This window comes from Gekko japonicus, unplaced genomic scaffold, assembly GCF_001447785.1.
Source record: "Gekko japonicus isolate JY-2015 unplaced genomic scaffold, Gekko_japonicus_V1.1 scaffold1942, whole genome shotgun sequence".
NCBI classification, from domain to species: domain Eukaryota; kingdom Metazoa; phylum Chordata; class Lepidosauria; order Squamata; family Gekkonidae; genus Gekko; species Gekko japonicus.
In genome coordinates, this window is record NW_015174326.1 from 184,685 (window position 1) to 206,521 (window position 21,837).

Here is a 21,837-nt window from a genome sequence, read left to right on the forward strand (position 1 = left end):
CAAAAATGTGTGAGCCGGAGGCTAAAAAATCTGTGAGCTAGCTCACACTAACTCAACTTAGAGGGATCACTGGTCTGGGTCATTTAAATTTTACTCCAGCTATGTGGAGGCTGCCCTAACCTGGATGTCGTCAGCTACTGGAATCTTGCCAGATCTCAGAAGCTAAGCAGGGTTGGACCTGGCTAGGATTGGGACGCACCAGCAGCCGCATGTGGAGAAGTGGAGAATCAAACTGGGTTCTCCCAGATTAGAGTCTGCACTCCTTTTTTCTTTTCTTTTTTTTAATAAAATTTTTATTCGTTTCAATAGGGATAGAAAGATAACTACAGAAAAAGAAAAACACATAACAGCAATAACTAACAACAACAGGGTCTATATTGTTTTAGTTTTAGTTACAGTGCTACTATAGAATCGAGTTCTGCTACACCTTACTTTGTACAATACTTTGTCTTACAATGATCCTCTTTTAGATCCATAGTTTGCTTTTTTAGATTTTCTAAGATAGTTTTCAAACCATTTGTAGAATCTCACCTATTTCTTTTCAAAAATTTCTTCTTGTTTTTCTTGTAATTGTAAAGTTAGTCGATCCATTTCCACTGCATCTATTAGTCTATGGATTATCTCTTCCTTTGTAGGTTCCTGTTCGCAGGATGGGCAGGGTATAAATATAATAAATAAATAAATAAATAAATAGGTATCTCTTCTTTTCCCCCAGTACTTTGCATATAAAATTCTAGCAGTGGTTACAATCAGTGTTCCCTCTAAGCTGAGTTAGTGTGAGCTAGCTCACAGTTTTTTAGCCTCTGGCTCACACATTTTTGCTTTAGCCTGGGAAGGAGGGCTCCAGAGCAAACTAATTTATGCAGCAGCCAAATTGCTCGCTCACAACTTTAATGCCAGTAGCTCACAAAGTAGAATTTTTGCTCACAAGACTCCACAGCTTAGAGGGAACATTGGTTACAGTCTGTACAATCATATATACATCTTGTTTGTTAAAGTTTTGTGGTACAATATTTAATAAAAAAACATTTCTGAGTCCACGCTCCTAACCACTACACCTAACTGGCTCTCCAAGTATGTGTGTGTATGTGGGGGAGGAATCCAAGCCCAGGATAAGAAGCCAACCTTTAACTTTGGCCTTTCCAAAACTGGCAGGCATAACTTCTGGCCAGTGTCCATCACTTGTTTGACCCAATATGGCAGCTCTTACAGAAACTCTAGGGATCTATTTTTGAAAGGCCATCAGTTAGTAATTGAAAGGTTATCACTTAGAGGAGGATAGAGAGCTGTCCTTTTTGGCAGCAGAGGATAGGACTCACAATAACGGGTTTTAAATTATGGGCGGAAAGGTAGTGGATGGATATTAGGATTTCTTTTTACAGTAAGAATAGTCCAGCAGTGGAATCGGCTGCCTAGGGAGGTAGTGTGCTCCCCCTCACTGGCAGTCTTCCAACAGCAGCAGCAGCGGCAGAAGAAGAAGAAGAAATTAGATTTATACCCCACCCTTCCCTCAGAGTCTCAGAGCAGCTTACAAACCCCTTTCCCTTCCTCTCCCCACAACAGACACCCGGTGAGGTAGGTGGGGCTGAGAGAGCTCTTTCAAGAAGGACCGCTCTGTCAGAACTATGGCTTGCCCAAGGTCATCCAGCAGCTGCAAGTGGAGGAAGCAAGGAATCAAACCCGGTTCTCCCAGATTAGAGTCCAAACATTTAACCACTACACTAAACAGCAGCTGGACGAACACGTGTCAGGGATACTCTAGGCTGGTCCTGCATGGAGCAGGGGGTTGGTCTAGATGGCCTTTATGGCCCCTTCCGGCTTTATGATTCTATGACTCTGTTTTTTCACCCTCTTCTACGTAAGGTTTACTTAGTATGCTGGATCTGCTGTTTGTCTGCCGAGGATGAAAATACATGCAACAAGTTGTAAATCACATTGTTGTGGTTTAGAAAAATCCCCCCCCCCCCCAGGTTTTGTACTTGGAATATCAAAGACTGCAATCAGAAGTAGTTTATGCGTAGTAGAACAATTCTTCTTCTTGTATTGCCAAGGTCAGTCTACTGCAGAGTTATTTCGATGCCTCCATTCCCGTTATGGAAATTTGTATACATGTTTCCGAAAATTGCCAATTTTCTCTTGCTATCATAGGCACTTTCTCGCCTTGCGCCCACCCCGTGTGACGGTTTGACTCCCTATCTCTTTCCCCAATCTCATCTCCCAGTCGCTTGTATCTTGGTCTCATAAGTCACTCTCTAATAATGCAGTCATATCTCGCCTCGTTGCCTTCTTATTTATGTATTTTTAATGTCCCCATCATTGCCTTTTCTCAGCGCCAACAATTTGAAAGAAGCCTCCATGGCCGGCCATTTGCTAGGATGAGTTTGCTCTGTGCTGGTGGCGGACTTTCCGAGCAGCAGCATCGCTATGGTGCAAAAAAATTGGAAGGGATTCTGAAAGCGATCGCCATCATGAAGTGTTTATTAAGGTATTTATACTCCACTTTGCTCTTCAGTGGGGATCCAAAGTGGCTTATAATATCATTTATTTATTTATTAAATTTATACCCCGCCCTCCCCGGTAGGGCTCAGGGCGGCCTACATGGCAAGGAATCTTGCAGTAATAAAACATCCAATACATTTGATAGCATTTAAAACATTATTATACAATTTAAAAACCCATCTCGGTACAATAAAGTGCTCAATAAAGTGCTCAAGGTCCTCAGTTCCCAAATTCCTGTACCTCAGAGAGATGACAGCCACATTCAAACATTCCCGGTAGGCATTCAGGCTTCGATGTTAGATGTTAAATTCAGATGTTCCTTCATGTCTCCTCCTCCTACCCTCCACTTTATCTTCACAACAAAACCCCTGGGAAGTTGGTTAGGCAGAGAGTATGTGACTGGCCCAAAATCAACGAGTTTCCATGGCAGCATGGCGATTCGAACCTCGGTCTTCCAAACCCTTGTCCAATTCTGTAACCCACACCCCACTGACTTGCTGGTACATGCAATTTAAAACCATAGAGTTTCTAGAGATTCCTAGAGCTACCCATTTTTACTTCCGATTTTTAACTGGAAGTGACATACTGGCCCAGAGGACACCACTGTTTTTAAAAGGGGTGGCAGGCAACAGAAGTGATTGGCAGGAGGTATTCTGCCACAATGGGAGGCCTGGAAGCCCTAATTTCCTTACCTATGTGGCCATTCCTTCACTTCAAAGGAGACATGATTCCATGTGTCCAAATCAATGTGTGAGTTGATTTCAGACACCTTCATTGAAACCATGAGGACATGGGAGAGCATGTGATGTCAGTGATGTCACTGTGTCATTTCTGGAGTATACCCCTGAAGTGGCAGTGGATAGCTCCAGGAATTGCTGGAAACTCTATGGTAAAACCATAGAGTTTCTGGTGATTCCTAGAGCTACCCATTGTTACTTCCTGGTTCTGCCTCGAAGTGACACACTGGCACGGAGGTCACCAGCGTTTTCTTTTTAAATTGGCAGTGGGATACAGCAGTGATCAGCAGGAGACCTCCTGCCACAGTGGGAGGCTTGGTAACCCTAATTTCTTTACCTACATGGCCATTCTTTCAGTACAAAGGAGCTGTGATTCTACCTGTCCAAATCAATGTGCATGTTGATTTCAGATACCGCCACTGAAACCAATGGAGAAATGTCTTCAGAAGAAGAAGAAGAAGAGGAGGAGGAGATTGGATTTATACCCTGCTCTTCAATTGGAGTCTCAGAGTGGCTTACAAACTCCTTTCCCTCCCCCTCCCCACCACAGGCACCCCGCGAGGCAGGTGGGGCTGAGAGAGCTCAGAGGGAACTGTCCTTGAGGGAACAGCTCTGACCGAACTACGGCTTGCCCAAGGTCATCCAGCAGGTGCAAGTGGAGGAGTGGGGAATCAAACCCGGTTCTCCCAGATTAGAGTCTGCGCACTTAACCACTACACCAAACTGGCTCTCATGGGCTTTTATGTCTGCTCCCTCTGCAGCCACAAGCAAAACCAGACCTCGTCACTGACAGTGAAGTCGAACCACACCTGCTGCCTGTGTCTTCTTGCTGTGAGTTATGCTGTCATATATCTGTGTATCTGGTGTGTATCCTTCAGAAATGCAACAGCCAATGAGCTGCTGTTAATGGAATAGCCAGCCCCTGAAGCTGTAATTGCACTGTCAGACCTTGGCCGAGAACGCTAAACATCAGTTAAATACCCATATTTGTAAATGTTCTATTTAATCAATGAACAACCGCCATGCGTATTCATTTTACTGTCAGCGTCCAGTCCCTGCAGATGCCTGGGTGTGAAATCAGGAATTTCAAATGCCAATAAAAGTTAACAACCTACGGTTATCCTATTGTGTTGTTAATACTTTGTGGGGGAGGACTAAACCACCACAAATTCTATATATATTTGGTAGATAAAAGTCCATTTCCTCCAATCAGGGGCTCATCTATGTTCCGTTTTGCAGATGGAACTCTTACACAGATTGCCCCACTGGATTTGTGATGATCCAGGTTTCCCAGTGCCCTCCTTTGTTGGGGACCTCCCCTCTGGGGTTTAGTCCCTATGCTAGTAGAAGAAGGAGATGGAATTTATACCCTGCCCTTCACTACCCGAAGGAGTCTCAGAGTCGCTTACAATCCCCTTCCCTTCCTCACCCCACAACAAGCTCTGCTTGCCAGACCAAGGGGGCTTTGAATCTCAACAGTTTATACCTCCAAAATCTTGTTGGTCTCTGTAGGGCCACATTATGACCTTCGTGGACCCTAGGCACTTTGGCCTTTGCGGGCCCATTCCTCCATAATAATATCATTATTAAAATTTATTTTTGATATAACTTTAAATACTTCAACATTTTTTTCCTGCTTTAGGCAAAGTTTAATAGATTTTCGTGAGCCCTAACATTTCCTTTTTTTCTGATGTGAGGGGAAAAATTAAGGGGAAAAAATTAAGGCATTTTCTTTGACCCTAAATTCTATTTCTTCTTCTTCTTCCTCCCTTGGGGGGGCCAACAGTGGGAGGGCTTCTAATGTCCTGGCTCCACTGGTGGACCTCCTGATGGCACCTGGTATTTCTGGCCACTGTGTGACACAGAGTGTTGGACTAGATGGGCCTTTGGCCTGATCCAACATTGACATCTCTTATGTTCTTAGAACAGCTCTGAGAGAACTTGTAACTGACCCAAGTACTGTGTGCCCTTACCTCAGACTGGAAGTGGAAGGGGGGGTAGATGCCTTTCTTCTTCACTTGATGACATCCATCATGTATTGTCTGGAGTGGTTCTGTAGGACAGCCATACTGGTCTATAGTAGAAGAGCTCGATTCCAGTCTAGCAGAACCTTAGAGACCAAAAAGAGTTTTGGGTTATAAGTTTTTGAGACTCAAAGCTCCGTTTGCCAGACCAAGGATGCTTTGACTCTCAAAAGCTTATACCTCCAAAATCTTGTTGGTCTCTGTAGGACTGCATTATGACCTTTGTGGACCCTAGTATTAGCCAAATTGCTTTGATTTATAATTGTGGTGAATATGAATATTAGAAGGCAATAGGCATTAAATATAGGATCAGACCTGTGTATACTGAAGTCCCACTGATCCAAATCCCAGAAACAGATGCTGAGACTAGATCTTAAAAGGTGGTGATTTCTTTTACTAAAAGATTATCACACATACAAACATAAAATCAAGCATTCACACACACAATACAGAACTGAGAAAGCAGAGGTGATTGATAGTTGATAGAGGGGTCAGTTATGGGGCGATACTACCTGTCCAGACATGCAGAGGTCCATGGAGAAAGGATTATGGTCTAAACCCAGAGGTTTAGGGGTGGGCTGCCAGTTGGCATCAGAGCAGTGGCACACATTCTGGGAACATGTGCCTGGATGGTTATAGACACTGGGAAACAAGGCAGACCTATGGAAGGCCTTGGGGGCTGGTCTCAGGTGAGAACAATAGATTACCTGGGACAATGATGAGTCCCAGGGGTGTGTGGCATCAGGATGGACAAGGCCTGGATGTGACCAATGAAGTTCCAGAGAGGCAGAGGCAGGCTTAACAAAAGCCTTGATTAAATCAGCCAGGTGCTGGGTGGCTAGTTGAATGGGTTTCCTGACCACTAATGGTCCTGCCAAGGCAGTTGAATAGGTTCCCAGATACAGACAAAAGATGGGAGATGGGTCTCTGATTAGATTGCTAAACATTTGAATGATTGATTAGTTTATCTCAGTATCCTGAGGGATGGAGCAAGGAAGGACAAAGAATTCACACATAGATATGGGACCACACGAAAGGGCTGGGTGAGGTACTGGAGAGAAGGAGACTATTTGCCAGGTGGCCTCTGAAAAGGCTTTAGAAATATAGATACTTCACCTGGTGGAACCCATTGTCATTCCATAAGCATCTCTCTGCTGGGTGGAGGGGAAGACTGGAAGTTTGCTCTGGGGTTGCCTTATGAATCCTGAAAATGGAGACCTCTTTTTCAGAGCTGTGGCTAGCTCTGTGTTTCAGAATCAAGAGTGCCTTCCTTGGCCTGAGTTTTGTGGGTCTCTGGGTCCAGTTAGAAGTGGGGTGCCCCTGCTATTGGGGCTACCTGAGAGTAAAGGCAGCGCCTCTGGCTACACTAGGGACTTTGGCCTTCACGGGCCCCTCCTTCCCTAATAATATCAATATTAAAATTTATTTTTGATATAACTTTAAATACTTCAACATTTTAATTTTTCCTGTTTAAGGCAAAGTTTAATAGATTTTTCGTGGACCCTAAGATTTCAATTTTTTTTTCCTATGTGAGAAAAAAAATCAAGACATTTTCTTTGACCCTAGAAGTTATTTTTTCTTCTTCTGATTTTTAAAAGCAATGCAAACATTTTCGTGGGCCCCTAAAAGAAGAAGACAGGGTTGCCAGGTCTGGGTTGAAAAATACCTGGATACTTTGTGGGTGGAGCCGGGACAGGGTGGGGTTTGGGGAGGGGAGGGGCCTAAGCATGGTACAATGACAGAGTCCTCCATTTAAGGCAGCCATTTTCTCCAGGGGAGCTGATCTCTTGTCAGCTGGAGATCAGTTGTAAAAGGTGGGAAATCCCCAGGCCCCACCTGGAGGCTGGCAACCCAAGAAGAAGAAGAAGAAGAGCAGGAGGAGTAGGAAGAGCCGGTGGAGGAGGAGATTGGATTTATACCTGCCCTTCACTACCCGAAGGAGTCTCAGAGCAGCTCACAAACTCTTCCTCTCCCTACAACAGACACCCTGAGAGGTAGATGGGGCTGACAGAGCTCTTTCAAGGACTGCTCTTGAGAGAACAGCTCTGAAAGAACTTGTGACTGACCCAAGGTCACACCAGCAGCTACATGTGGAGGAGTGGGGAATCAAACCCAGTTCTCCCAGATTAGAGTCCGTGCTCCTAAATCCAACCACTACACCAAACGTATTATGGGCCCTAGGCACTGTGCCTATTGCGCCTAATGGTGGACTCTGGGTTTCGAAGGTGCTCCTGGTCTTGAATGTACTGGTTGGCCAGTTGGGTGTCCTCAGTCACCTTCTTTCCTGTCTAAAGGCATGGCCTGCGTCCTGCCCTCTCACAACCCCTCACAAAATGTCCGTCTTTTCTGAGGTATTGGGACTCATCCTGAAAGGCACCCCTCATCCATCGCTGAACGTAAGAACAGAAGAACAACCCTGCTGGGTCAGAATGGTGGTCCATCTTATCAGGCATCCTGTCTCACACAGTGGCCAACCCGTTGCCCCGGAGGACCCACAAACTGGGCACAGGTGCTGAGGCCTTCCCCTGATGTTGCCTCCTGGCACTGCAGTTCAGAGGTCTAATGCCACTGAATGTGGAGGTTCCCTTTTGTCACCATGGTGAGTAGCCACTGATAGACACGTCCTCCATGAATCTGTCCACTCCCCAGTCACATGGCTCAACTGTCCTCAGCAAGGGCAAGAGCTTTTTCAACCATGGCCTCTGCCTGGTGGAGCTCGTCTGCCAGATGACATCCAGCCCTGCGAGATCTTCCTAGATTCCGTAGGGCCTGTATGATGAAGTAGTTCTACCAGGTCTTCTGCTGAGGATGGTTGAGGCCAGTTTTCTACCAGGTATTAGCCGTGCAGTCTGTTTTTTTTTTACAACAACCTGGGTTTTAGTTGTTGGGCGCCAAATGATCCTGTTTTATTCTGAGGCCTGAGCCAGAGTAATTTAATGTTTTGTAAGTACACTTTGTCTCTGTTTATAGATTGTTTTATCGAAGGCTGTGGGCCTCCCTGAGCCCTGTGACCCAGGGGAGGGGTGATATATAAGTCCAAAATAAATAAATATATATATATATATTTAAAATTAAAGCTGCCTTTTAAAGCTGCCTGTAAGACCATGTAGGGGCTGTGGTGGCTCAAGTGGTTAAGATGTTGAACTGCAGACTGGAAGGTTGGTAGCTCAGCAATTCGAGACCCGAGTGCCGCATGACAGAGTGATCTCCCGTCTCTGGTCCCAGCTCCTGCCAACCTGGCAGTTTGAAAGCAAGAAATTGCAAGTAGATAAATAGGTACCACTTCAATGGGAAGGTAACAGCATTCTGTGCACCTCGGCATCTAGTCATGCCGGCCACATGACCACAGAAACGTCTTTGGACAGCGCTGGCTCTTTGGCTTGGAAACGGAGATGAGCACCGCATCCCTAGAGTCAGATTCGACTGGCTTTCGAGCAAGGGAAACCTTTACCTTTACTCATAAGAACATAGGAAGAGCCCTGAGGTTCGGGTTGAAAATCAGGACATAAACACAGTAAATAAATAACTAGTCCAGGTAGGGATTGGTTTTAACCATTCCATGAGTTAACTAGCTAGGAAGGTAAAGGCCTATTGATTGTTTTTAGAAAAGTTGTTTTATTGTATGATGTTGTACGCCGCCCTGAGCCGCTTCGGTGGGAGGGCGGGATTAAAATCAAATAAATAAATAAATAAATAAATAAATAAATAAAGGGGCCCATCTGACCTACTGTTTTCAAAAACACCACTGAGGTCTTAGATGTTCATCTTAGTATAAAAATACTTCACTGGCAAGAACATAAGAACATAAGAGATGCCAATGTTGGATCAGGCCAAAGGCCCATCCAGTCCAACACTCTGTATCACACAGTGGCTAGAAATACCAGGTGCCATCAGGAGGTCCACCAGTGGGGCCAGGACATTAGAAGCCCTCCCACTGTTGACCCCCCCAAGCACCAAGAAGACAGAGCATCACTTGCCCCAGAGCCCCTATCTACACTTTGTGGCTAATAGCCACTGATGGACCTCTGCTCCATATGCTTATCTAATTCTCTTTTGAAGCCGTCCATGCTTGTAGCCGCCACCACTTCCTGTGGCAGTGAATTCCAAGTTGTTCCAAGAAGATAATGAAGGGGAGCCAAGAAAGGTTTGAATGGCTATGTCACTGTGTGTTTCTAAGATCTTTAACGTGCTGCAGGACAATCAGCAAGGACAGCGGGAGAGATTTTGGTGTAAATGCCACCGGGCTCTCGGAGTGTTCGAACCAGACATCTCTGTTTTTCTTATTTAACCAACATGCTTAATTAGCAGTGACTAAAACCCCTGTCCAAAGTGCACACAGATTAAAGAAAGTGTAGCCTAATTGAATCTCTCCCGTTCAAACATGGTTTATTAAATACTTCCACTCCTCTGGCGTTATTAGACAAGCATGAGAGGAGAGAGAGATGCGGATTAGAAAGTGAAACTGTCCGGCGGCGTCATGCACCGGCTTAGGCCGGAAAAGCTCTGCAAAGCTCGTTTTGTCCGGGTCTTAAAATCCATATGCTTGTTAATGAGAGGCGGGCTACGTCTCGACCTGAAAAATGGAGTTTACATTGCGTGCCCTGTATTTGTAAACTGGTAATTTCCATTGATTTCCTTCTAATTTGCTAGCTCCATTAAGTTCCGTAAGGTATGCATACATTAAGTCTGGCAAAAGTTGGAAATCAGGGGACTTTTAAATCCATTTAGGAAGGAGGAATGCAACTCTTGTAGCAGATTGGGTCAGGTTCAAATTCATTTGGTCTGGGAAAAGAGGCGGATGGTAAATGCATGCTTCATGGGCTGATTTATCCCAAATTAATAATGAGCGAAGTGCAACTGGATGTAACATTTGCAAGTCAAATAAAAGAAGGACAAATCAAAGAAGAGTGAACTTGAACTGGTTGGTTATAATACTCGTACAGCTTTTACTGATTGGAAGGTTTAGAGCAGGGGTGTCAAACATGCGGTGCAGGGGCCGGATCAGGCCCCCAGAGGGCTTCTATCAGGCCCGCAGTGGAACTGGCTGTCTTCTGCTTCTTCTTCCAGTTGTGCTGCTGCTGCGCCATTGTAGGTTTGCAGCGTACAGATACACACCTGAACAGCACGATCAAGATTGCAACAGCACAGACATTTTGATGCCATAATTCAGAGCAAGAGGTGTCAGTGATCAGACACTGTGAAATAAACAAAATATTGCAAGAGTGCTAATGTGTTAAGCATGTCTTTATTTTAAGTTTAAACCCTTTGTGTCTGTGTCCTTTATAAAGTTTATATCTCTGCTACCTGGCATTACCTTTTATGACACACATGGCCCGGCCCAACAAGGTCTCATTTATGTCAGATCCGGCCCTCATAACATATGAGTTAGACACCCCTGGTTTAGAGGGCATATTTTCAAAAGAGTGTATATTCTTAGTACATCGATTTTGTCTAAGTGTATACACAAAGACCCCAATTCACAGAAATGTGCAGAATTCACTGACTTCAACAGGAAAAGCAAATGCCCCCAAAGTAACTCGTGCTGGCAGAAATCCGAAGTGGAGGATCGAACTCACTCCATTCTTGCTATTTGTCTACCCAAAGTCACCAAGCTTTTTTCCTCCATGTATGAAAAATGTTGGAATACCCATATTCCCGCCCCCCCATGAGAAAAGTCTTGGGACGAGGGAAATTGAAGCTTTTACGCTGCAAGAAGGGAAAGGGTCACGTGATTTGGTGTCTCCTCTTAAATTCAGCCTCTTATAGTTGCTTTTTGCACTTTAAAGAAAAGGATAGAATAGTCATGCAGCTTTCCATCGTATGTACCTTGGCCCTCCGTATCTCATTTGGTGGTGCTGTGAAGAGTTCCCACCTGGGGCATTGTATTTATGGTGGCCCATTCAGCCATGGGGACAGAAGCCAACATGGTAAAATGATAAAAGGGTTGGAACACTTTCCCTATGAAGAAAGATTAAGGCTCTTTAGCTTGGAGAAACAACGGCTGAGGGGTGACATGATCGAGGTTTACAAGATTATGCATGAGATAGAGCAGGTAGAGAAAGAGGTACTTTTCTCCCTTTCTCACAATACAAGAACTCGTGGGCACTTCATGAAATTGCTGAGCAGTTGTGTTAGAACAGATAAAAGGAAGTACTTCTTCACCCAAAGAGTGATTAACACATGGAATTCACTGCCACAGGAAGTGGTGATGGCCAAAAGCATGGATGGCTTCAAAATCAACTTGGATAAACATATGGAGCAGAGATCGATCAGTGACTATCAGCCACAAGGTATAGAGAGGAACTCAGGTCTGGGGCAAGGGATGCTCTGTATTCTTGGTGCTTGGGGGGGGCAACAGTGGGAGGGCTTCTAGTGTCCTGGCCCCACTAGTGGCCCTCCTGATGGCACCTGATCCAACATTGGCTTCTCTCCTATGTTCTTATATGGAGCAGAGGTCCATCAGTGGCTATTAGCCACAAGGTATAGCTAGGAACTCTCAGTCTGGGGCAAGGGATGCTCTGTCTTCTTGGTGCTGGGGGGGGGCAACAGTGGGAGGGCTTCTAGTCTCCTGGCCCCACTGGTGGACCTCCTGATGGCACTTGGTATTTTTGGCCACTGTGTGACAGAGTGTTGGACTGGGTGGGCCATTGGCCTGATCCAACATTGGCTTATCTTATGTTCTCTTACGTTATGTTCTTATGGTACAGCCTGACTTTGTTAGATTTCAAAAGCAGAGCAGGATCCGTACCTGGTTGGGAAACCACCACGAAAGGCTCTGCAGATGAAGGCAACGGCAAACTACCTCTGCTTCACACTTGCTTTGGAAGTCCCTTGCTGGGGTCACCATAAATTGGTTGCAACTTGATCGCACGTACACACGTAAGGACATCCTCTGTGCTCCTGTTGCCCTATTGCAGTCTTGCAAACAAGTCCAGCCTAGTAGCGATTCGTAATTTATGGTACATTAACAGCCATTGCAGAGAAGGTGGCACGGTTCAGCTAGATTTGGTCAGATCTTGGAAGCTAAGCAGGGTCAGGCCTGGTTAGTACTTGGATGGGAGACCTCCAAGGAAGGCTGCAGATGAAGGCACTGGCAAACTGCCTGTGCTTTGCACTTGCCTTCAAAGCCTCTTACTGGGGTCGCCATAAGTTGGCTTGATGGCACTTTATACACACACACACACACACACACAACAGCAGATGCAAGGAGTGGGCTCCAGGCAGGCAGAGGACTCCAGGAACACCCAAGAAAGGGATGAATGCTGCTTCCCCCCCCCCCCCCCCCCCCCCGGAAGCTAGAAGCACCTGGCCTCTAAATATAGATGTTCCAAATATCCATCGTGGCTATTAGCTTGGAATAGGGAAAGTGGCATGGTACAGCCCAATCTCGTCAGATCACAGAAGCAAAGCAGGGTTGGGACTTGGATGGGAGTCCACCAAGGACGGTTCTGCAGAGGAAGGCAATGGCAGACCACCTCTGCTTCTCACTTGCCTCCAAAGCTCCTTGCTGGGGTGGCCATAAATCCTGGATGGGAGCCCACCAAGGGAGGTTCTGTAGAGGAAGGCAATGGCCAACCACCTCTGCTTCTCACTTGCCTCCAAAGCTCCTCGCTGAGGTGGCCATAAATCCTGGATGGGAGTCCACTAAGGAAGGTTCTGCAGAGGAAGGCAATGGCAGACCACCTCTGCTTCTCACTTGCCTCCAAAGCTCCTTGCTGGGGTGGCCATAAATCCTGGATGGGGGGTCACCAAGGAAGGTTCTGCAGGGGAAGGCAATGGCAGACCACCTCTGCTTCTCACTAGCCTCCAAGGCCCCTTGCTGGGGTGGCCATAAGTCTTGGGACCAGTGCTCCTTCTAAAGTGTGGAGTCTTGTGAGCAAAAAATCAACTTTGTGAGCTACTGGCATTAAAGATGCGAGAGAGCAATTTGGCTGCTGCGTAAATCAGTTGGTTTTGGAGCCATCCTTCCTGAGCTAAGACAAAAATGTGTGAGCCGGAGGCTAAAAAACTGTGAGCTAGCTCACATTAACTCAGCTCAGAGGGAACACTGCTTGGGGCCCCACCAAGGAAGGCTCTGCAGAGGAAAGCAATGGCAGACCACCTCTGCTTCTTACTTGCCTCCAAAGCTCCTTGCTGGAGTGGCCATAAGTCTTGGATAGGAGTGCACCAAGGAAGGCTAGGCAGAGGAAGGCAATGGCAGACCACCTCTGCTTCTCACTTGCCTCTAAAGCTCCTTGCTGGAGTGGCCCGTAAGTCTTGGATGGGAGTCCACCAAGGAAGGCTCTGCAGAGGAAGGCATGGATGACCACCTCTGCTTCTCACTTGCCTCCAAAGCTTCTTGCTGGAGTGGCCCATAAGTCTTGGAAGGCTCTGCAGAGAAGGCAATGGCCAACCACCTCTGCTTCTCACTTGCCTTGAAGGCCCCTTGCTGGAGTTGCCACAAGTCAGTTGCAACCTGACAGCACATCTGCACATATGTATGCAGCCATGGAACTTGTGTCTAACCAATTGCAAAATGTTCCCTTACTGTCAGCTTCACGCATATGGCTTTTTGTTAATTCACTGGGATCCTGACAGGGTTAAACCCTCTGGATTTCTGCTCCACAAACCAGCCTCCCTTTTAAAGCTCTGCTCTGAAGTTTCTGTTCCCTTCCGCTCTCTTCCACTTGACACCTTGATATCGGGTGTGCAATTACCGAAGTGTGAAGTTAAACTGATGATTCATCCTCATGGGGGGGGGGAGAGTTAATCAGCCAGAAGTTCACAGGTAACTTGCAGTTGCTTTCATACATCACAGGTTTCAAACCTATTTGGATAATCCTTCCTTTTCGGAAACGCAATTTTGAATGCAGATGCAAATAATGAGAGGGGTGATTTGGGGTGGGGTGGGGATGTTTTGATACATGTTCAGTGACCTGAGGAGGGGGAGTGTCGTGGTCAAGTGCGCAGACTCTAATCTGGGTTAACCGGGGTTGATTCCCCACTCCTCCACTTGCAGCCGCTGGATGACCTTGGGCAAGCCATAGTTCTGGCACAGCTATTCTTCAACAAGAGCAGTTTCTGTCAGAGCTCTCTCAGCCCCACCTACCTTGCAGAGTGTCTGTTGTGGGGAGGGGAAGGGAAAGGAGTTTGTAAACCATTCTGAGACTCCTTTGGGTAGTGAAGGGCGGGGTATAAATCCAATGTCTTCTTCTTCTTCTTTTACCTCAAAGGGTGTCTGTTCTGGGGAGGGGAAGGGAAAGGAGTTTGTAAGCCGCTCTGAGACTTCTTTGGGTAGTGAAGGGCGGGGTATAAATCCAATCTCTTCTTCTTCTTCTTCTACCTCACAGGGTGTCTGTTGTGGGGAGGGGAAGGGAAAGGAGTCTGTAAGCCGCTCTGAGAAACCTTTGGGTAGTGAAGGGTGGGGTATAAATCCAATCTGTTCTTCTTCTTGTACACACACACTACTACAGGTCAACTTCATAAGTTTTATTTTCATATGGAACTCCTAAATGATTTTTGTCGGCCTTGTTAAGCCACTCATTGGCTTTGGTTACGTATTTTACAGTTTCATGCTGGTAATGTGAATCTGAGTGCTGTCTCGATGTTACGGTTGCCAGCTCCGGGTTGGGAAGCACCTGGACCTTTTGGGGGCAGGGCCTGAGGAGGGTGGGGAGGGGCTTCCATGGTGTATAATGCCATGGCGTCCACCTCCCAAAAGCAGCCATTTTCTCCAGGGGAACCGAACTCTGTCTTCTGGAGATCAGTTGAGATTCCAGGAGATTTCAAGCCACCGCCTGGAGGCTGAACTTCCTAAGGAAAACAACCGTGATTAGAGAACGAAGTCATGTTTAGAGAAAAAATAAATCTTCTTTAATTATTCAGTGAAAAACAATTCATTAAAGTTGTATCCTTTGAGGTAAATTGGTCTCAAGGCTTGCTGAGGGCACAGTGCTCATAGACCGTTTCACGCAAGGCCTCATCAGATGAGACCTTACACCTTTCGTAGTTTTTCTGCAACTCTTTGTCTGCTCCTTCTTCCTTTTTAACTTACAACTGGAAGCTGGCAACCCAATCCCCCCAGTACAATCTACTTGCTGCCTTAAGACTCTTTGACAAATACAATTTGAGGCTGCTGAATGTGTTGAGCAGTTTTTATGCCCTTTTTTTTTAAAAAAAGAAAAGAAATTAATGGTCCTGTTGTACTGTTTTCGCTTTGTGAGCCCCCTCGACTACATCTCTGGAGGAGCGGCATATACATTTGCAAAATAAATTAAAAAACCAAACCTTGTTTTTGTGCAGTGATGACAATGGATGTTCTCCTACTTTTAAATGCTGTGCTTCACACCACTGCCCGGAAAGTAACGACACTGAAAACTTCCAAGAGCGGTGGATTTGATCGGATGCTAATACCCACAGGCCCGTCGACCATTCAAAAGAGATTACCAGCATCCTGCCCTGTTCTGATGAACTTAACTGAGATATATCGTTGAATGGCTCCTTCTACGTTTAGATGAGAGACTGCCCATTGGCTTGAGTTAGGAATGGTTAATGTCACGGACGCTAAATAATGTTCTTTCTAACAACTCAAGTCCATTTGGATGCTCAAGTGTTTCAATCATCAAGTGTAGAGCTTTCCGATATAAGAGAAGGACAGAGAGCTCTTTCGTAATCAATAGCTGCTTCCCCAGAAAGCTAGAGGGCTCTGAAACAGATGGTAGCCATGGGATGACGGGGTAATCAACAATCACCCTCCGTCACAGGATTGTAGGCTTGGAAGGGGCCAGGTTGTTTGTCATATCCTGATTCAAGGCTGTGCTTTCCACTCCTTAGATCACTCAAAGGACTAGCGAAATTCTCGGTACACTACTGAGAAAAAAAGGAGGAAGCAAACAGTGCGGGAGTCTGCGATGGGCAGACAGGATCTGATCAATGTTTGGTTCAGGATAGAACAGCGGGAATGCCTGCCAAACAGGTTCGCATCAGGTGTCGTTCAATACTGCTTAGGTGCAAGAACGCTGCCAATCCAAAGGTTCTTGCCAATCAAAACAGACTGGCAGCCATTATTGACACTGAGAACTACTTAGACTGATGGGAATTGTAGTTTCGCAGGCAGCACAAACCAGAAGCACAAACCGTCTACAGAATCTAAATGCTTGGGAGAATTTTTTAAAAAACATTTCTCAATAGGACACCTGAAAGATATTTAACCGGAACAGAAGGAGGAGGAGGAGATTGGATTCATACCCTGCCCGTCACTACCCAAGGGAGTCTCAGAGCGGCTTACAAACTCCTTTCCCTTCACCTCCCCACAACAGACACCCTGTGAGCAGTGTTCCCTCTAAGCTGAGTTGGTGTGAGCTACCTCACAGTTTTTTAGCCTACGGCTCACACCTTTCTGTCTTAGCTCAGGAAGGATGGCTCCAGAGCAAACTGATTTATGCAATAGCCAAATTGCTCACCCACAACTTTAATGCCAGCAGCTCACACAGTAGAATATTTGCTCACAAGACTCCACATCTTAGAGGGAACATTGCCTGTGAGGTGGCTCTTTTTCAAGAACAGCTCTTTTCAGAACTACGGCTTGCCCAAGGCCGTCCAGCTGGTGCAAGTGGAGGAGTGGGGAATCAAACCCAGTCCTCCCAGATTAGAATCCGCGCACTTAACCACGACCCCAAACTGGCTCTCTACACCAAACTGGCTACACCAAACTGGGAGCCAGGTAGGAATATTTCGCCCTTCACTGACTGGCCCTTTGCAGTCAGTGTTTTTGCCTACCCAGCACGGCAGCTTTGATTTGGGATAACTGGACCCAGTGGTGCCGTTTAAATAAATAGGACTGGTCACTTGGTGGGATGGTGAAGGTAGAAAGTTACATGGATAGGCGAGCACAATGGCGTCTGTCAGGGGTCATTTCGTAGAAAAAGAGGTGCAGGAGCTCATTAACATAACTAATTAGCATAACTTATTTGCATATGCCACACCCCCTGGTATCACCGGAAGTGTGTCAGAAGGCAACATGCACCACTCAGGCTCCACTGGACTGTTTTGGATTGCTAGCTATTGGGGGGGGGGGTCGTACAGTTCTGCCCTTACAGATGTTGGATCCCCAAGCATCGAGAACAAATCCGCGTTTTCAAAGAAAGCAAAATTTATTTCAAAGCATTGGAAAGACACTCAAACACGTTCTTTGTTAGAACTGACTACAAACTGGCAGATCAAGCATAATAAAGGAATTCAAAACAGGTATAGAACCAATGGGTCACTTTCCCGCTGGCGGGTTAGAGGAAATGGTTGCGCGCCCATTCCCTGAGAACAAGGCTATCGTTAGACATAACACAGGAGCAGTTCCCAGGCGAGAAAAGCAACAAGCCGGCAATGAAGCAAACTCCCCCGATACATCCTCCAGGTGTTTGGCTTAGGCATTACAGCAGGGTAACATAACAGCGCAGGGGCTCTGCAACTTACCTGGCTGCTTCTTGCTCTGACTGAGGGCTGCTGGGAGCAGGGGGTGGGGCTTGTTGCATGTGCCCGCCCCCTGGGCTGTTTACTGCCGGAGCTCCGCTCCTGTGTGCTCCTGCAGGAAATGACCCCTGGCATCTGTCAAGATTGGTTTTCAGGTTGTGGGGCTCAGGGCCATGAATGCAGACCACCTGGGGTATCGCCCTGGATAGGTCTTTCTCCTAAGCCATGTGGCTTGGGGGCTGGATGTCCAGTGTGGTAGCCTGCTATGCTGTCGGGGTGCGAGCCACAGTGTGTTGGCTCAAGCCTGGAGCAAGGTATCTCGCCCAATGTATGGCAAGGAGACACCTGGCCTTGGCCTATTCCACACTGTTCAGGGTGGCCCTCACCACAGGGCATTGTAAATAGTTAATAAAGTGGCCCTGAGTTCATTCTAGTTTTTGTCTACCTCTTTCTTCTGAAGGGGGGGGCAATCTGTCTAATCCCCCTTTAAAGCCATCTATGCCTGTGGCCATGACTACATTCTCTGGCAGTGAACCACATTTTAATCACTTGCTGTGAAGAAGCAGAAAAAGAAGAAGAAGAGGAGGAGGTGATGGTGGTGGTGGTGGTGGAGGAGGAGGAGGAGGAGAAGAAGAAGGAGAAGGAGAAGATTGGATTTACAATCTCCTTCCCCTCCCCACAACAGACACCCTGACCAATTTCACACAAGAGCTGCGCCGCGGTCGCGCCTCCCTTTGCCCCACTTCTATTGGTCCATTTCCCACTCAAAACCGTGCAGCTGCATTTTGACCCGGGGCTTCCCCTGATTTTCCCTGCTGTTTTGTGATCCTGTTTTTCGAGGCTCACAAAATCGCGGGGGAAATTGGGTGAAGCCGTGGGTCAAAATGCAGCCGCACGGCTTCAAGTGGGAAATTGACCAATAGAAGCGTTGGCAGGGGGAGGCGCGACCGCGGCGCAGCTCTTGTGTGAAATCGGTCCCTGTGAGGTAGGTAGGGCTGAGAGAGCTTTGAGAGAACTGCTCCTGAGAGAACAGCTCTGAAATAACTTGTGACAGCCCAAGGTCACACCAGCAGCTTCATGTCGAGGAATGGGGAATTCTTCTTCTTCTTCTTTCATTTGTGGCAAGCATAACTCATCAGAAAATAAAACTTAGAATCTCAAAACTGGCTACTAGTTTCAGGATGATCATGGAAGGTCCAGGGCTAAACACGAAAGGAATTGGAATATCTTGGCCTGGGGTATCTCCAGAGTCCCCCCCCCCCAAGTTATATTCTTATAATGCGATAGAGTCTAGCCTCCAAAGCAGCCATTTCCCCCAGGAGAACTGACCTCTGTATTCTGGAGTTTAGTTGTAATTCGGGGAGACCTCCAGGCCACGCCCAGAGGATGGCAAGTTTACCGATAGAGGCCATTTTTATTTCATGGGGGAAAAGTGGATTATAAATGTAATGTACAAGGATTTGGCCTGCATAGAGCCCACAAGGTTTACATCCCTCCACTCCCTCCCCAGGTTAGATTATTCAATTCTATTAAATATTTTCAAGCGCCTGCATCCATTATAGCCCTGGTCAAAGCAATTTATCGGTAGCTCTTGGCTATTACAGAACCATCACAGACACCATAAAATAAGTTCAGTGTACAATATTAAAATATATACACTGGGAGAAATCCAACAATAAAACCCTAAGATTTAAAATAGGCCGCATAATACTTTCGAGAGAGAGAGATCTAAACGTATTTGCCAAGATAGCTGGTTCCAAAATTATTTTGTTACTTTTATGACCCAATAAAAATGTCAGCTTACTAGCAAGAAGCATAAAGGGAAAGGGAGGGGGGGGTTTGGAAATACAAATTTGAAAGCATCTAAACTTGAGCAGCGTTTTTTTTAAAAAAAAATCCGAGAAGAAAGCACAGGGTGATTCTGCATCTAGCATTTCCTCCACGTTTTCTCAACTGGGAGGCAAAAGTGCAGCTGAAAGCCACATTCAAATACCCAGAGCCAACGCTATACTGACTGCAAGACCACCCCCATCGGCCATAGAACAGCCATAAATCTATGCAGAAGGTACCATAAAATCCGATGATCGAAGGAAGTGAAAGCGGGTAGCAATGTAGGGGGTTATTTCTGTTCCAATGTAGGTTTGCTAAAACAATGGAGGGAAAAACCAGTGCAGAATTAGCCATTGTTTGCCCTTCGCTGGAAACACCTCAAATTCCAGAACTGCATGTTTAGGGGCAATTATCACCAGGGGCTATCACCATGAACGTATTGGGTTAAATATGAAAAGATATATTTCATTAGCCTTGGAAACACAGAAGCGTTTTCACAGTATCCCCGGTCCTCCATGATCTCCAGTTAAGGGGGGAAACGCTGATCAAACAAATTACAAAGATGATCTGACTCCAATGGTAACAAGAGAAAGAGATTTTACTTATAAAAATCGAAGCACATCTTGCATGACATATTCATGTAGATACATTTAACTTACTCTGAACAGATTGGCTTCAAATAAGGTCAACTTGCTACAGCTCCAAGCCCAGGTAAGAAAGAGAAGAGAGGTCCTGTATAAAATGAAACAGAAGGCAAGCAACGGACAAAGAGGCTCATCATCTAACCGATGAGAGGGTGGGGCCAACTGCCAAGTCTCCTAACCCTAACCTTTTCCCTCCCAGTTCCACTTGCATGCAAAGTTACAATACCCAACAGAATGTTGTCTTAGAAACAACATGACTCTAAGATAAGGATGGGTTGGGAAGTTCCTGGAGATCTGAGGGTAGGTTTGGAGAAGGGAGAGACCTCAGTGGGGCATGATGCCATGGAGCCAGTTTGGAGTAGTGGATGAGTGCGCGGACTCTAATCTGGGAGAACCGGTGTAACAGGCCAGATTAACCCCCCGCCCAGAGTAGCCCCGGGGTTACTCTGGCCTAGGCTAGAGTAACCCCGGGTTAATCTGGCCGGCTGTAACAGGCCAGATTCACCCCCCGGCCAGAGTAACCCCGAGGTTACTCTGGCCTAGGCTAGAATAACCCCCCCCCCAGGCCAGATTAACCCCCCAGGCCTGCTTTCTGGGGCTGCTGTCTTTTCCTACTAAGAGAGATACTTCTCCAATAACCAGAGAGAACCACCTTCTGTTGCCAGAGGCGCTGCCTTTTACTCTTCGGAAGCCCCAATACCGAGGGCACCCCACTTATAACCTGACCCAGAGACCCACAGGACTCAGGCCAAGGAAGGCACCCAAGTCCCATGATGATTATCCTAGTGACGCTGCAAATGACAGCCTGAAGCAGAAGACACTCAAAAGACCACATGAGGGACCAGACAATGATGACATCAACATCTCACAGAGATGCCAGCAGATGAAGACTTTCAACCCACTACCAAGTTCTGTAAGAAAGTATCTTAGCACCACTCTTGGCCTTTCATTTGTAAAGGTTGTGTACTGTGGACGCACAAGGGAGCTTGGGCATCCACGGCGTATGTATAAAACCAAAGGTGATGGGAACTGCTACTTCCAGGCCATCAGCTACATCCTGACAGGATCAGAGGACAACCACTCCCTTCTTAGAAATAAAGTCATCCACCACATGAACACTGACTTGACAGAGAAACTACAGGACTACTTGAACCGGAATGTGAGTGAATATGTGAGCACTTCTGGCATCTCTCATGATGGAGTCTGGGCAACTGATGCAGAGATCATGGCCACAGCGAATCTGCTGAGTTGCGACATCCTCATCCACACAAAAGCTGGTCACTCCATGGAATGGTTGACCTATCCCGCAAGCTTCAATCTGCAGTCAACAACAGAGCATGCACTTTATCTTGGAAACAAGCATGATCATTTTGATGTTGTCATTAGTGTTTAGCTTTGAATAATTATATCTCTGTGGGTACTTGGTAGCCCATCAAAGTAGAAGTTTCAGGATGTTATGACTTATATTACATTATGGACAGCTAAGTTAAGTGAACATCAAGTCTAATGTTTTTACTGTTGGTTTTTTTCCTGGTTGAAGTAATAAAATTCTATGTGTGCAGAGTTCTAAGACTGAAGTCAATCAGCTTTCTCATGTGACTTACCTGTCTGTCTCTGCTCTACCATTTCTTTCTTTCTTTCTTTCTTTCTTTCTTTCTT